General features: G+C 41.1%; 1 protein-coding gene across 1 annotated transcript in view; it reads left to right on the top strand.

Moving 5' to 3' along the window:
- The window catches only part of CNGA1 (cyclic nucleotide gated channel subunit alpha 1), a 45386-nt gene that overhangs the window by 2448 nt on the left and 30382 nt on the right, over positions 1 to 12556 (top strand). The window lies entirely within an intron of this gene.

Genomic DNA, 12556 nt, shown 5'->3' with positions numbered 1-12556 from the left:
TACCACCACGCCCACTTATAAATACATGAAATAAGCTTTTATGGGAACAGCAATGCCCAAACTGAGAACACGCTTTCCCTCACTGAGGGCCATGGCATTCTAACTGTACGCTACATAATATACACGAATCGACTCATTACGTCACAGAGCACAGTTTATTAGCTCCAGTTTGCAGGTGAGGGATCTAAAGTAGAGAGTGAGGTAAAGTAATTTAGCCACGAGGTAGTTCTACCTCAAGAAATGGGCACCCGTCCTGCTGAAACCCTCAGCAGGAAGAGCCGAGAGCGTGCACGCTGTGGGGTGCTTTTGCGCTGTGACGTAAACACCGTACTCCCACTTTGCTCTTTTCCCCTCTACTCTCGACATTCATGAACAGCTATTAACTTTAATTGCCTAAGAGTTTCACTGCAGAGATCCACCTTGCTTTTCTTGCTTTTAGGCTTAGGAGACAAGCCTTAAATGCAAATGAGTCAGTAGTGCAAGGTGCATAGCTTTTGCGTGGGTATGACGTGTAGAAAAAGAATGGGGTGGGGACAGGAACAGGCAGGTGAAAGTGGTAAGATTGATTTAAGGCAGTTTTGGATGGATAGGGAGCCTTGTGAATTAGACGTCTATTTAAATGTTCTCGTCCGGCACAAGATTTGAAGCTTTGTTTTCATCACAGGTTAGCTATGATAATAAATCTGATCTCAGGGACTTTATTACTATTTAACAAACATCAGTTGCTATGTGGCAAAATCTATCCTAAGCACTTTTTAAAACTTTGTTTAATTCATATTAAAATCGTTCAAGATGATAGATGTTGTTTATGCTTTATATCTTCACCTGGAAAAAAGAAACACCTGAAAATGTTCCTTTGAGATGCGCTGGTTTTCCTTGTTTGTGTATGAACGCACGCATGTGTTGCCGGTGCACATGCCTGTGCATCTGTAGAAGCCAGAAGGGAGCATGAGTATTTTTCTTCATCACTCTTTACTTGATTCTCTTGAGATGGGGCCTGTCATTGTGCCTGGAGCTAGGCTAGTAAGCAAGCCCTGGAAAACCTTTCTGCCTTTGTCCTCTAGGGTGCTGGGGTTACAGGTGTAAACCACGTTAGCTTTTTACATGGGCTCTGGTTCTCATGCAAGGCCAGCAAGGGTTGTGGCTCCCCCAGGCATCGCTCCTGCACTTGAAGAGGAAGATCTGTTTTGGGCAGGAGATATTTTGTTATTGTTATTATTTTTTATTGTTAATTTATTTAATTTCTGGAAACATGAGAAAACTCTCTGGAAAAAAAAATACTCAAACTTCCTTAGGTGGCCTGCGCAGAAATTGGTTATGCCTTTTCCTTCACTGGTTATTTCTAGATGGATAAATGTGTGAGTATCACACAGAACGTCATGAGTGCATCAGTTGGGGACAGGTGTGTTATCTCGTGCGAGAATCTGTTGTTTGATTCTAAGAAGAGCAATGTTTGAAAATCTCCAGTGAGCCCCCAGTGGCTTTGGGAAACACTTTTATGACTCAAAACTTAGAATGTGACCGCAAACAAGGTTCTCTAAAAGGGAGATTCACATTTACTGGTCTCCATGCAAGGTCACTAGACCCGGTGATAACGGAAAACTAAAGACTAGCGATGCCTTGGAGCGGGAGGAAGTGAAGCCACACTGCCTTGGACCTTGGGCGGATCTGCAGAGTGCCTCCTGTGTGAACCTTTAACCTCCAAGTTGACACGGTATGAGGGAGTTTGAGGCTCTCTGGCCAGGGGCAGTGACAAGGCAGAAGGAACATTAGCTGTCCATTAGGTGGTGGAGGAGGTCATTTGTAGACGCATTATGCGTAGCACTAGCTTACAGGTCTTAGTTTCTTATTGTCCCCACTCTTAATCAGTCTTAAAAATCAGAGTTAAAAATTTAAGAATCTTCCTAAGAAGCATCTGATTTTCTTCGCTGACTTAAAATTCATTGTCTCCTGCTCTTATTTTGAATATTTCCTCCTTACACTTTGAACTTAATTTATGTTTTGTACTTTTCAATGTAAAATTTCAGATGATTGGTTTTAAACATTTATTCTATTTTATTAATGTATTTGAGGGGCTGGGAGATGGCTCAGCGGTTAAAAGTGCAAACTGTTCAGGAGAGAATCTGAGTTTAGTTTGCAGCACTCACATCTGGTAGCTCAAGGGAACCAAAAACTCTTTTCTGTCTTCCATGATCGTGTGTGTGTGTGTGTGTGTGTGTGTGTGTGTGTGTGTGTGTGTATGAGTGCATGCGCGTGTGCACACACACATACACATTCACGCACATGTACACACACAAACACATGTACGTACTCGCATGCATGCGCACACACACACTCACACACATATCCACATACACATACAGAAAGAGTTAAAATGAAAATTTCTGTACGTGTATGTGCATATGTGTGTGAGTGTGTGTGCATGTGTGTGTGCATGCATGCAAGTGTGTGCATGTGTTTGTGTGTGTACATGTGTGTGCATTTGTATGTGTGTGTATGTCTTTAAAAACTAAGTATTCATGTCCCCTGGAGGGGGAGACCTGGTGGCACTCAGAGGAAGGATAGCAGGCTACCAAGAAGAGACTTGATACCCTATGAGCATATATGGGGTAGGAGGTCCCCCTCAGTCACAGTTATAGGGGAGGGGAATAAAGGGAAAATGGGAGGGAGGGAGGAATGGGAGCATACAAGGGGTGGGATAACAATTTAGATGTAATATGAATAAACTAATAAAATACATTTTAAAAAACTAGGCATTTAAAGTTAACATTTAACTTCAGATACTACAATGGCTTCACCCTACAAGTTTTGATGCACTGTGCTTGCGTTGACATTCAGTTCGCAATATTCTAAAATGCTCATTTTGTTTTCTTCCTTAACTAATTCATTTAGGAATATGTGGCTCGATTTCCAAATACTTAGTGCGTTCAGAGTTGCAGTTTCCATTTCTTTCGCGTTACTGTTCTGTTACTAAAGCATGTATAAGAAAATGTATAATACTCTTCCACTTAGTCCAGCGAGTATCAGGAGACACATATGCAACTTTACTTTCCAAATCTCCACCCACCTTAGTCTACTGGAGTGGCCTTTCCATCTTGTCAAACTAAATAATCTCCTCCTGAATTGCCTTAAGCCAAACAGCCTGGCATCATCCTTGACTCCGTCCTTTCATTCACACCTCACATCCAGTCAATCAGCAAATCTTCTTGCCTCTGCTTCAAATCTATATCCAAAATCTGACCCCTTCTCCCACCCCAATTCCCACCATCCTTACTGGAGTGACTGCCACTCCTTACTGAATTACCACCGCCTCCTACCCGCTCCCGGCTTTTTCTTTCTTCTCAGACCCCAGCTCCCTGACTCCCCCTTTCCTTTGCTTATGATGCGGGCCTTGTCTGCTTCTCTTTGACAACCCAACACAATCCTGCCTTTCCCTGAGAAGAGGGCATGGCCATCTGTCCCTGCATTCAGACCTCCCCTAAAAGAAGCCTTTCCTGGACACTCCCTAGTGTCGATTTTCTCCCCCTTTATCACACTACAGATTATGCCTGACTTATGTGTTCCCTGCTATACTTGCTCCTCACCGTCATCAGAATGCCTGCTTCCTAACGGTGGAAATTTGGTTTTGTTAGCTCTTAACTTCCTAGTGCTTAGAAGGGAGCCTGGGACCTCCTAAGTACTTGAATTATGCATCGTATTGAGCCATACCTGTGGAGTAATAGACAATTAATGGACACGGCCCTAAACTCAGAGGGGTTATGGTTCTTACAGAGAAAATAATTATTTAGCTGTTATGTAATTATCTACGCAATCTTTAATTGTGACCATAAAGACGGAGATGCCATTAATGGGCTGTGCTGGCTGAAGGTCTTGGTAGGTTGGGAGGCAGATGATCAAATACCTTAATAACACAGTCAAGAGCCAGAAATTCTCAAATCACATCTTTTTTAAATAATAGAACTATGAGAGCAGCCAGTCTCACGCAAGTGAGCATCTACAGTTACAGGCACTTTAAATAGGATTATAAAGACTTAGAAGGCGCTGACAAAGCAGGACAGAGAGCCCGGTTGAAAGTAGCCTGTTAAGTAGATAATCCACACGGCTGTGCTCTTTTTGCCAGTCAAGGTTACTGCAGGTCCCCGGAAAAGAAACTCAGTGATAGGTAGACTAGGTTAAGCTAGTCAAACTGTGGAGGGAAAATAAAACAACACGCAGTATTCTCACCCCTTCAAATTTGAGTCAATTGGGGAAACTTCCTATTAAATGTTTCATATGTCAGAAAGAAATTTCTACCTATCTTCAATTTTAGCAATAAATAAATAAATAAACAAATTTCTCCTCAAAGTCTTCTGGTTTGCTTTCCTTCCTTCTTAAATATTTGTGTTCCTTGGGTGTGGTCCCTCAGCTCTTTATCCCAACATGTCCTAATGGTCTTCTTCCTCTGCACGGTCTCTAAAAACAGGGCTGTTCGTCACAGGTGCTCCTACCGTTTGCTTTAGCTCATCACACTCACTTTAAAAAGTACCCCACGGCAGGCAAGTCATAAGCACGAGAGCACCGTGCGGCATGAACACATGTGTGGCATTTATCTCAGTTACCTCGTCCATGTGTGAAGCAGGGCTAGGAAAGACTGCCCTAAATGAATCCTAGGGATGCACATTTTAAGCCAGAAATATGTATTTTCAGCTAGAAAAGGAATCAAGCAAGTCTGTAAGAACACAGGTAATTACTTTAAAATAGTTTCTCTTGATTCTTGTCTGTCAAGAGTTATAGTAACAACATGGCCAGCATTTGAGGCCCTCCACAGATATCTGTGTCACCATGTCTCATTTTAATCCTCATGATAAACTTGTGGTATTATAGCCCTGGGGAAAAGTGGCAACGCTATTTTAATAAAATCTATTAGACACTATTTCTTTTGGTTTACTCTCAGGCATTGTAAGAGACATCGCTTTGAGAAAGGCCTTTTTATTTATCACATACATATTAATGAGCTCAGGTTCAAGCTAAGGATAATGATGACTTGGGTGCTGTTATTTTCATCTACCCGCAAATCCGCAAATCCAGTACTGAGCCATGAACATCATGTGCCCCTGCCAGCACCATGGAGCTTTCTTCCTGAGGAATATTTAACAAAATGAGCCATTCTTTTTGAGAGGAAAAACATCATATTTAATATTTATGAAACCTTGCATCTGGACTTTGACAATGCCAAGATTAACCATAACTCTGCGTCTGTTTTGGACGCACCTCTGATTGGCACTGCAGGAAGATAGGCACCTCATTGAAACAAGCACAGGTAAGAACCCAGTGGTGATTTCAGTTATGTTTTTGAGTTTATGCTGACATGTGCTTTTATTTGTCAGTTGCCCCAGCTTTTGTGTTGGCTCCTGTGGCATAGCCTTAGAAACAGCTAATAATGGAATCTGTATAGAGCCTCTGCATTTTGATTCTGATTTGTGAATTAATACGCAAGTTTACTTAAAAATAGCAATGAAGGTCTTACACCATGACCTTGCTATTCTGAATCTGGGTTTATTGGGAATTTAAACTTTGCTTTAAGAAGGTAAGTGCAATAACCATGACAGGAGTATGCCTTCCCTAAAGAAAATATTAAACATTAATTTCTCCTTTTCTTTACAATATCTGAAGACTGGGCATCACACTCATGTAAATGGTAACAAAGGATTGACTGTGAACACACAAATTTCAATTTGCTGGAAACTTCCTAGTTTTTGGCGGTTTTGTAGGTACTTTTATGACAACCTGATCTCCCATTCAGAGATGAAGACATGGCCTATGGAGAGGAAGTGACTCACCAGGACAGCACCTCTCTTCAGTGAGGGTCAGAACCTCACCCTAACATCTTGTTTCTTTTCTACTCTGTGTGTGTGTGTGTGTGTGTGTGTGTGTGTGTGTGTGTGTGGCGTATGTGGTGTGTATGTGTGTATGTGCACATCTGCCTGTGTATGTGTGTGTGTGTGTGTGGTGTGTGCATGTGTGTGGTGTATGTGATGTATGTAGTGTGTATATGCACAGCTGCCTCTGTGTGTGTGTGTGTGTGTGTGTGTGTGTGCATGTGTGTGGTGTGTATGTGGGGTGTGTGTGTGTATGTGAACATCTGCCTGTGTATGTGTGTGTGTTTGTGTGCATAGGTTGTTTGTGGTGTGTGTGTGTGTTTGTATATATGTGTGTGTGGTCCTTACATTTGCACAGAGATATCTTTAACTGCTGAGCCATCTCCCAGCCTTGCCACATCTTTAGTTCTCCATAATAAGCATGTGCATTTTAATTAGGCCTTAAATAAGTAGCTCTTATCAACTACAACCACATTTCATTTTTGTATACTTAAAAGCTTCCATTTATCATTCTTATTATCTTTTATTATGGCTTCATGTTTTAAAATATTAGTCATTTTATTTTATACTAGAAAGTTATATGCTATTAAACAAAGCTTTAAGACATGCTCCTATCAATATATGCCTCATTACTGGGTTTTTAGAGTTTGGTGTTTCTCTTTATATGTCCCCTAAGCTACCTGTTCTATTATGTGTGAAGTTACTTCTCACTCATCAGTGTCATCGTTAGATCAGCCATGGAACAGAGGAAGCATCAGAGCTTAAACGTGCTTAAAATATTCAACCTTTCCCTACTGGGCCTTACATCTAGCAGAGAATGCTCCCTTTCCTCTCTCTGGGAACATTTACAGATGTTGATCATAAAATAATTCCAGCAAAGCAAAGGAGTGCACTAGGCTGGAGAAACAGTTCAGTGATCAGGAGCACGTGTTGCTCTTGCAGAGGACCCAGGTTGGATTCTCAGCACCCTCATGGTTCACAAGCATCCATAGCTTGGTTCCGGGGCATCTAATGCTCTCGTCTGATCTCTGAGGGAACCAAGCACACGTGTGTTACACAGACATACATGTAGGCAGAATATCACACATAAGATAAAGTGCATGTCATGGCCATGCTCAAAGTTTAAAATGAATAAGAAATATATAAATTAATAAGCCTATCCCTTGGAAATGACCTTAACAAAAGGAAAAGAAACAAAACCTCAAACAGTTCTTTTGATAATTGACAGCAGCAAAATCAGTTCTTGCAGATCTTTGTTTTTCTTGGGAGTATCTCTTTTAAGTTGTGAAGCTCTGTGCTAAGATTTAAAAATCTGAGTAAAATGGTTATTTGTTAGAGGAACCAATGCATGAATCTAGAGCGAGAATCAAGAGTCAAGCTGGCTAACAATTAAAATGGACAAATTGAGAACGATTGTCCAAGACCTGCCTCCAAAACATTTCTGCAGAGCTATATACTCATTTTTTACTTGCTAACCTATTCTACAAGCATTTATTTAGAACTTTCACAATTCAAGGCATCTTTCTAAACAGAAACTTTAGTTTTGCTCACAGCCGTATTCACCAGCCAATAGGTCAAAGGAGTGGCCTACACATTAACACGGCACTTTATTTCCCTTCACAATAGCTTAAGTTCGGCTATGGCCCTGACCCTGTTTTCTCAGCTGGCCCTTCCTCACACCCCCTCAGAGGAGAGATGCATCAGCAAGCAGCCTCTGCTGCGGTTCTGAATGACAATAATTGGGGAATCCTGTTCTTTGGAGGAAAATGCTCCTGACAGTGCCCAAGTGTTGAGGTGTCAATCAGCTTGAGCTTTGGCGATGTCTGTGCAGCCAATAAGAAAGTAACTGATAAAATGAAACATTTGTTTTTGATAAAATGGTAAACTAGTGAGGAAAGAAACTTAATGCAACAGGAAAATATATTTGAAAATAATAGGCGAAAATAGGAAAAATTCTAAATACTGAAAGAATTCTAGATATAATATTTGCTATTTAATATTGTCCGATTCGATACAACAAAACAAGGAAAATATTAAAGATTAAGATTCTTAGATTCTTTATTTCTTTTTAAGGGTCTCACTATGTAGTCTGGGCTGACCTGGGACTCACTATATCACTATGCTGAGTGTAGAGCAGATTCAACTGTAACTCACAGAGATCTGCCTGCCTTTGTATCCTTAATGCTAGAATCAAAAATATGTGCCACCTTGCCTGGGTGTGAGATTAATTTTTGAAGGTATTTACCAATGGAAAATATGATTATTGGTCCTAAATTCTCAAATGGATTCATTTCAAAACCATAAGATATCAAGTTAGCAGGATGATAATTCACAAAATAAAATATAAATGTATAACTTCCCTTTTAGATCCATTAGATAATGTGATAGCATATCTTATAAAAATGAAAATTTAATATGTAAAGTACATTTATTGAAAATTACCCAAACTATAAAGCAGGCTTTTACAAAGAAGATATCTCTTATTGTGTGGTTAAAAACTGATATGTTAACATGTCAAGTCTTCTAAAAATCAACTTATAAACTTAATAACATCTCTTTGTAAAGCACCCTGAGTTTTCACAGGACCATCTTACTGTAAGGACATCAGTGAACAATAAGCACATGTTTTACGCTCACAGGACAGTCATTAGCATCCAAACACAACCTTGAAAGGAACACAGAATATAGATGTATATTTTACTTGACTCACATGTAGTGTTTGTACAACAAAATAAACAATAAAAGTTAAAAGAAAAAGTTGTTTGCTTAGTATGGGTTGGACACTATATAAGTCATAGAGCAAGAGCAGCAGTTCTCAACCTGTGGGTCGTGACCTTTCTTGCACAGGGGGCTGGGGGGCATTGAATTATCCTTTCACAGGGCTTGAATATCAGATATTTACATTATGATTCATAACTGTAGAAAATTATAGTTATGTAGTAGCAACAAAAACAATGTTATGGTTGGGGATTACCACAACATGAGGAACTGTATTAAAGAGTTGCAGCGTTAGGAAGGTTCATGGCCACTGTTATAGAGACATAAAAATGGGAACTTGTTCTCAAGTCTGCTGAAAGAGGAGGCTCATATACAAGGACCACTGTGACAATGAGTCAGTGCATTGATGGTAACTTCTCCAGACTGTGATGCCCAGGAAGAGACAGCAATACCCAATGTCCTACGTCTGACTATCAGTCCACTTGAGGGACCACAGCAAAATGAAGTCAGAGCCAACAAGCTGCAGGGCAAAAGTATACAAAGCTGTTGTCTGTGCTGAACACATAGACATTTAGGTCGCTGTGTTCTAAACAATGTACTGTAGCTACTGTTTGCAGTCTAGATGGCGTTGTAAATAATGCCTAGGTGACCTCAGGTCCAAGGGCAGCTCACCACAGAACAAACCACCTCGTGCTTCTGGAGACTGGAAGTCAAGATCAAGGTGTCTACAGTTTGGGTTTCTTCCGAAGCTGCTATCTTTGACTGGCAGGTAGCCATCTTGTGGCTCTGTCCTCTCACGTGCCTTCCTCCCCTGTTCTCTTCACTTCATTTTCCAAGGACACCCTTCAGATTGGGTAAAGGTGACCTGTCCTCCTTTCAGCTAATCTCAACCTCAAAACTTCTGTCTCCAAATTCATGGGTAGTAGGGGTTAGGGCTTCTATATGAGAAACTTAAAAAGTATACAATTTATTTCCTGAAACCAGCCATTACAGATACAGAAGCCCAGGATAGTGGTTCATGTCTGTAATCCCAGAACCCAGGAGGCTGAGGCAAAAAGATTAAGCACAAATTCAAGGCCAGCCTGGGCTTCATAGTGAGTTTCAGTCTAGCCTGTGCTACAGAGTGAGACCTTGATTCAAAATTATACACAAATATACACAAACAAACATGAGAGAGAGAGAGAGAGAGAGAGAGAGAGAGAGAGAGAGAGAAAGAGAAGAAGAAGAAGAAGAGAAAAGAAGAGAGAGAGAGGGAGAGAGGGAGGGGAGAGGAGGGAGGGAGGGAGAGAGTGCAGCAGGGCAAGGAAGGGAGGGAGAGACACTTGATCTTTTCTTCATTAGTTACTTGTTTAATTTTGGTTTTGCTTCATGCTATTTCATCTTCCAAAAAAGTTCATTTTCTCTATTGTGAGGCAAGCTCTTGAGGTTACAGATCTTGTGATTTTTGTCACTGATCCAACTTTAACAGTACTGGCCTATGTACACACCATACTTTCAGATTTGATTTTACTTTATTTCTCTAAAAAGTTTATTGTTATTACTGTGTATGTGGCACGGACTTCGTTCTCTCTTCCCAGGATCTTTATGTAGAGCCTGAGATTGAGCTTGGGTTGCCAGGCTTTGTAGCAAGTGCCTTTCCTTCCAGGCTGTCTCCCTGGCCCTCCAGGATTTCACTCTCTTCCTCCCCTTCGTCCCCTTTACTTCTCAGCAAACTACACAGTGCTGCTTGGAGGCAGCAGTCAGTGGAAGCTGACAAGAAGAAGAAAAAAAAATTAACGAGGCACAGGTTGGGTTGTACGTCATTTGCAGTTTACAGTCAGCAAAATTATAAATATTTTTAATGTGGTCATTTGGGGATAAGGTATAGACTGACAAGAGAAGACAAACGTTACACTAAGTGTTGACCACTTGCTGTGACTGACAAAGTCTGTGCAGTTAGTGTCCAGGTGACTTCAAGTGCTGAACTGTAAGTATTTGACTAAAGTGTTGACCTAACTTTGTTAGTACCATAAAATGTGAGTGCAATCAAGGAAGGAAGATAAAGTAAACTCCTGGCTCCTCTCAGACTTAGAGAACAGTGAGACAATGGGCCATTTGCCTATGAACGTAGGTGTGTGTAACAGGAAGTGGGTGCTTAGGGCTCGTTTCTGTTTTTCAGGCTACCGCAATAACAGAATAACACAACAGACTGCCTTGTTTGTAAGCAGTGGAAGTGTGGTCTCAGGACTGTGGAGAGCGAATAGTCCAGGTTCCGGATTCTTTCCTGTTTGTGGAGGTGAAGAAGAGAGACGGTCTCTAGGCTTTGTGTAGTCTGTGCGTCTACTCGTGACTCAAAAAACATGCAGACTTTGAAGAAAAACTTTTTTGGTGTTGCAAGATCTTATGATGTTCCAGGGTCACAATTTAGATGTCACAGTTTGGATATTGAGTGCTCCTAAAGGCCCCTGTATTGAAGGACCCCAGGGTGGGAATGCTGGGAGATAGTGGAATGTTTGGGAGGTTTTAGGTCACTGGAGTGTTCCTGAAGGAGACTGTCAATTCTGACCTCTTCCTTTTCTTTGACTCTTGGCCTGAGGTAAGAAATTTTGCTTTGCCACAGGCTCCCTGATTTTACTACTATCTGCTACTCTCATCAGGGACCTAAAAGCAATGGCTCAAGTTGGCCATAAATGGGAGCCATGAGCTAAAGTAAACTTTTTCTCCTATAAGTTCATTATCTTAGGTATTATTTGTTCTAGTAACAGAAGGATGGCTAACATATAGTTATATCATAAATACACTAAACTAAATATTAAACTATAGCATTACTTCTTCTGATACTTAATAGCTATGTAAGTTTGTTTTTATTATACATGTTGCCTTAAAGGGCTCATAGGAAAAGAGACTATGTGATGATTTTGTTCGTTTTACTCTTGATTGAGATTTCTACTTTGTGGTGGATGCTTTATGCATTTTCTGTGGACTGTGAAGATTGTGATAACAATCATGATGATAACAATTTTCCTGGCAAAACTGTTTCTTCCCGGGAAAGTATCAAGGGTCTCTTCCTCCAGGGACAACAATTGGCTTAGTGAGTTGACAAGCCGTCTCTGCTTTCGAGAGGCACACATAGCAACAGTGTTGTGTTGGTGCTGTAATAATTTTTCAAGGGAATTTCAGCTTGCTTCTGAAACTGGGGTGATAAGTTATTATTTTCTTAATAGTTCCCTTGACAATTTTGCCTCCTCAGAATGATGGTTCAGAGGGAAGAGAAGAGGATTATTTTCATCATGCCGGCTGTCCTATTTTGAGGTGGGGTCTTACTGTGTAGGCCAGGCTGGTTTTTAACCCATGGTGATTCTCCTGCCCCGGGCCCCTGTGTCTGTCTCAGTCTCTGAACTTGGATTACATAATCATATTAGCAACCTGTATTTGTGTAACTTGCCAAGCCTTCAGCGTAGCCTTATGCAATTTTCATTAACTTTCCAGACAGTTGTTACAATAGACAGGGATGTATCAGGCTTGTTTCACAGAAAAGGAGGAGCCCAGAGCTCAGAACGCTCTCAGGCGGGGCTTCACAGCACTTTTCTGAAGTCTTCTGAAGTCTGTGGTTAGAAGCCACATCCTTGATAAGCAGGTGATTTGTTGTTTTGGGTACTGGATTCCTCCCTATTGTGGAGCAGGCAAAGCCTACTCTGGTTCTAGACGGTAATACCTCAAGTTTCATTGTGACCTAACCTGCAATTTAAATATAGAGATTGGGTAAGACCTGAAAACATGCCCCGTTGGTTGATGGGTAATTATCTTGCCAGAACATACTGTTGTCTCAGTGGAATGTCACTCTCTTCGGCCAACAAATATCTTTTGCACTAGTGAAAAGAACATCATTTTAAAGTGAAGGTGCTGGGCTGGGAGGGCAGCTTCCAGAAGGACCAGATTTGATTCCCAGCGCCTATGTGGTGGCTCACAACCATCTGTCATTCCAGTTCAAGGGACTCTGC

Source organism: Acomys minous (assembly GCF_964271855.1).
Source record: "Acomys minous genome assembly, chromosome: 15".
NCBI lineage: Eukaryota > Metazoa > Chordata > Mammalia > Rodentia > Muridae > Acomys > Acomys minous.
The sequence above is the reverse complement of the archived record's forward strand: the minus strand, read 5'-3'. Positions and strand labels throughout refer to the sequence as shown.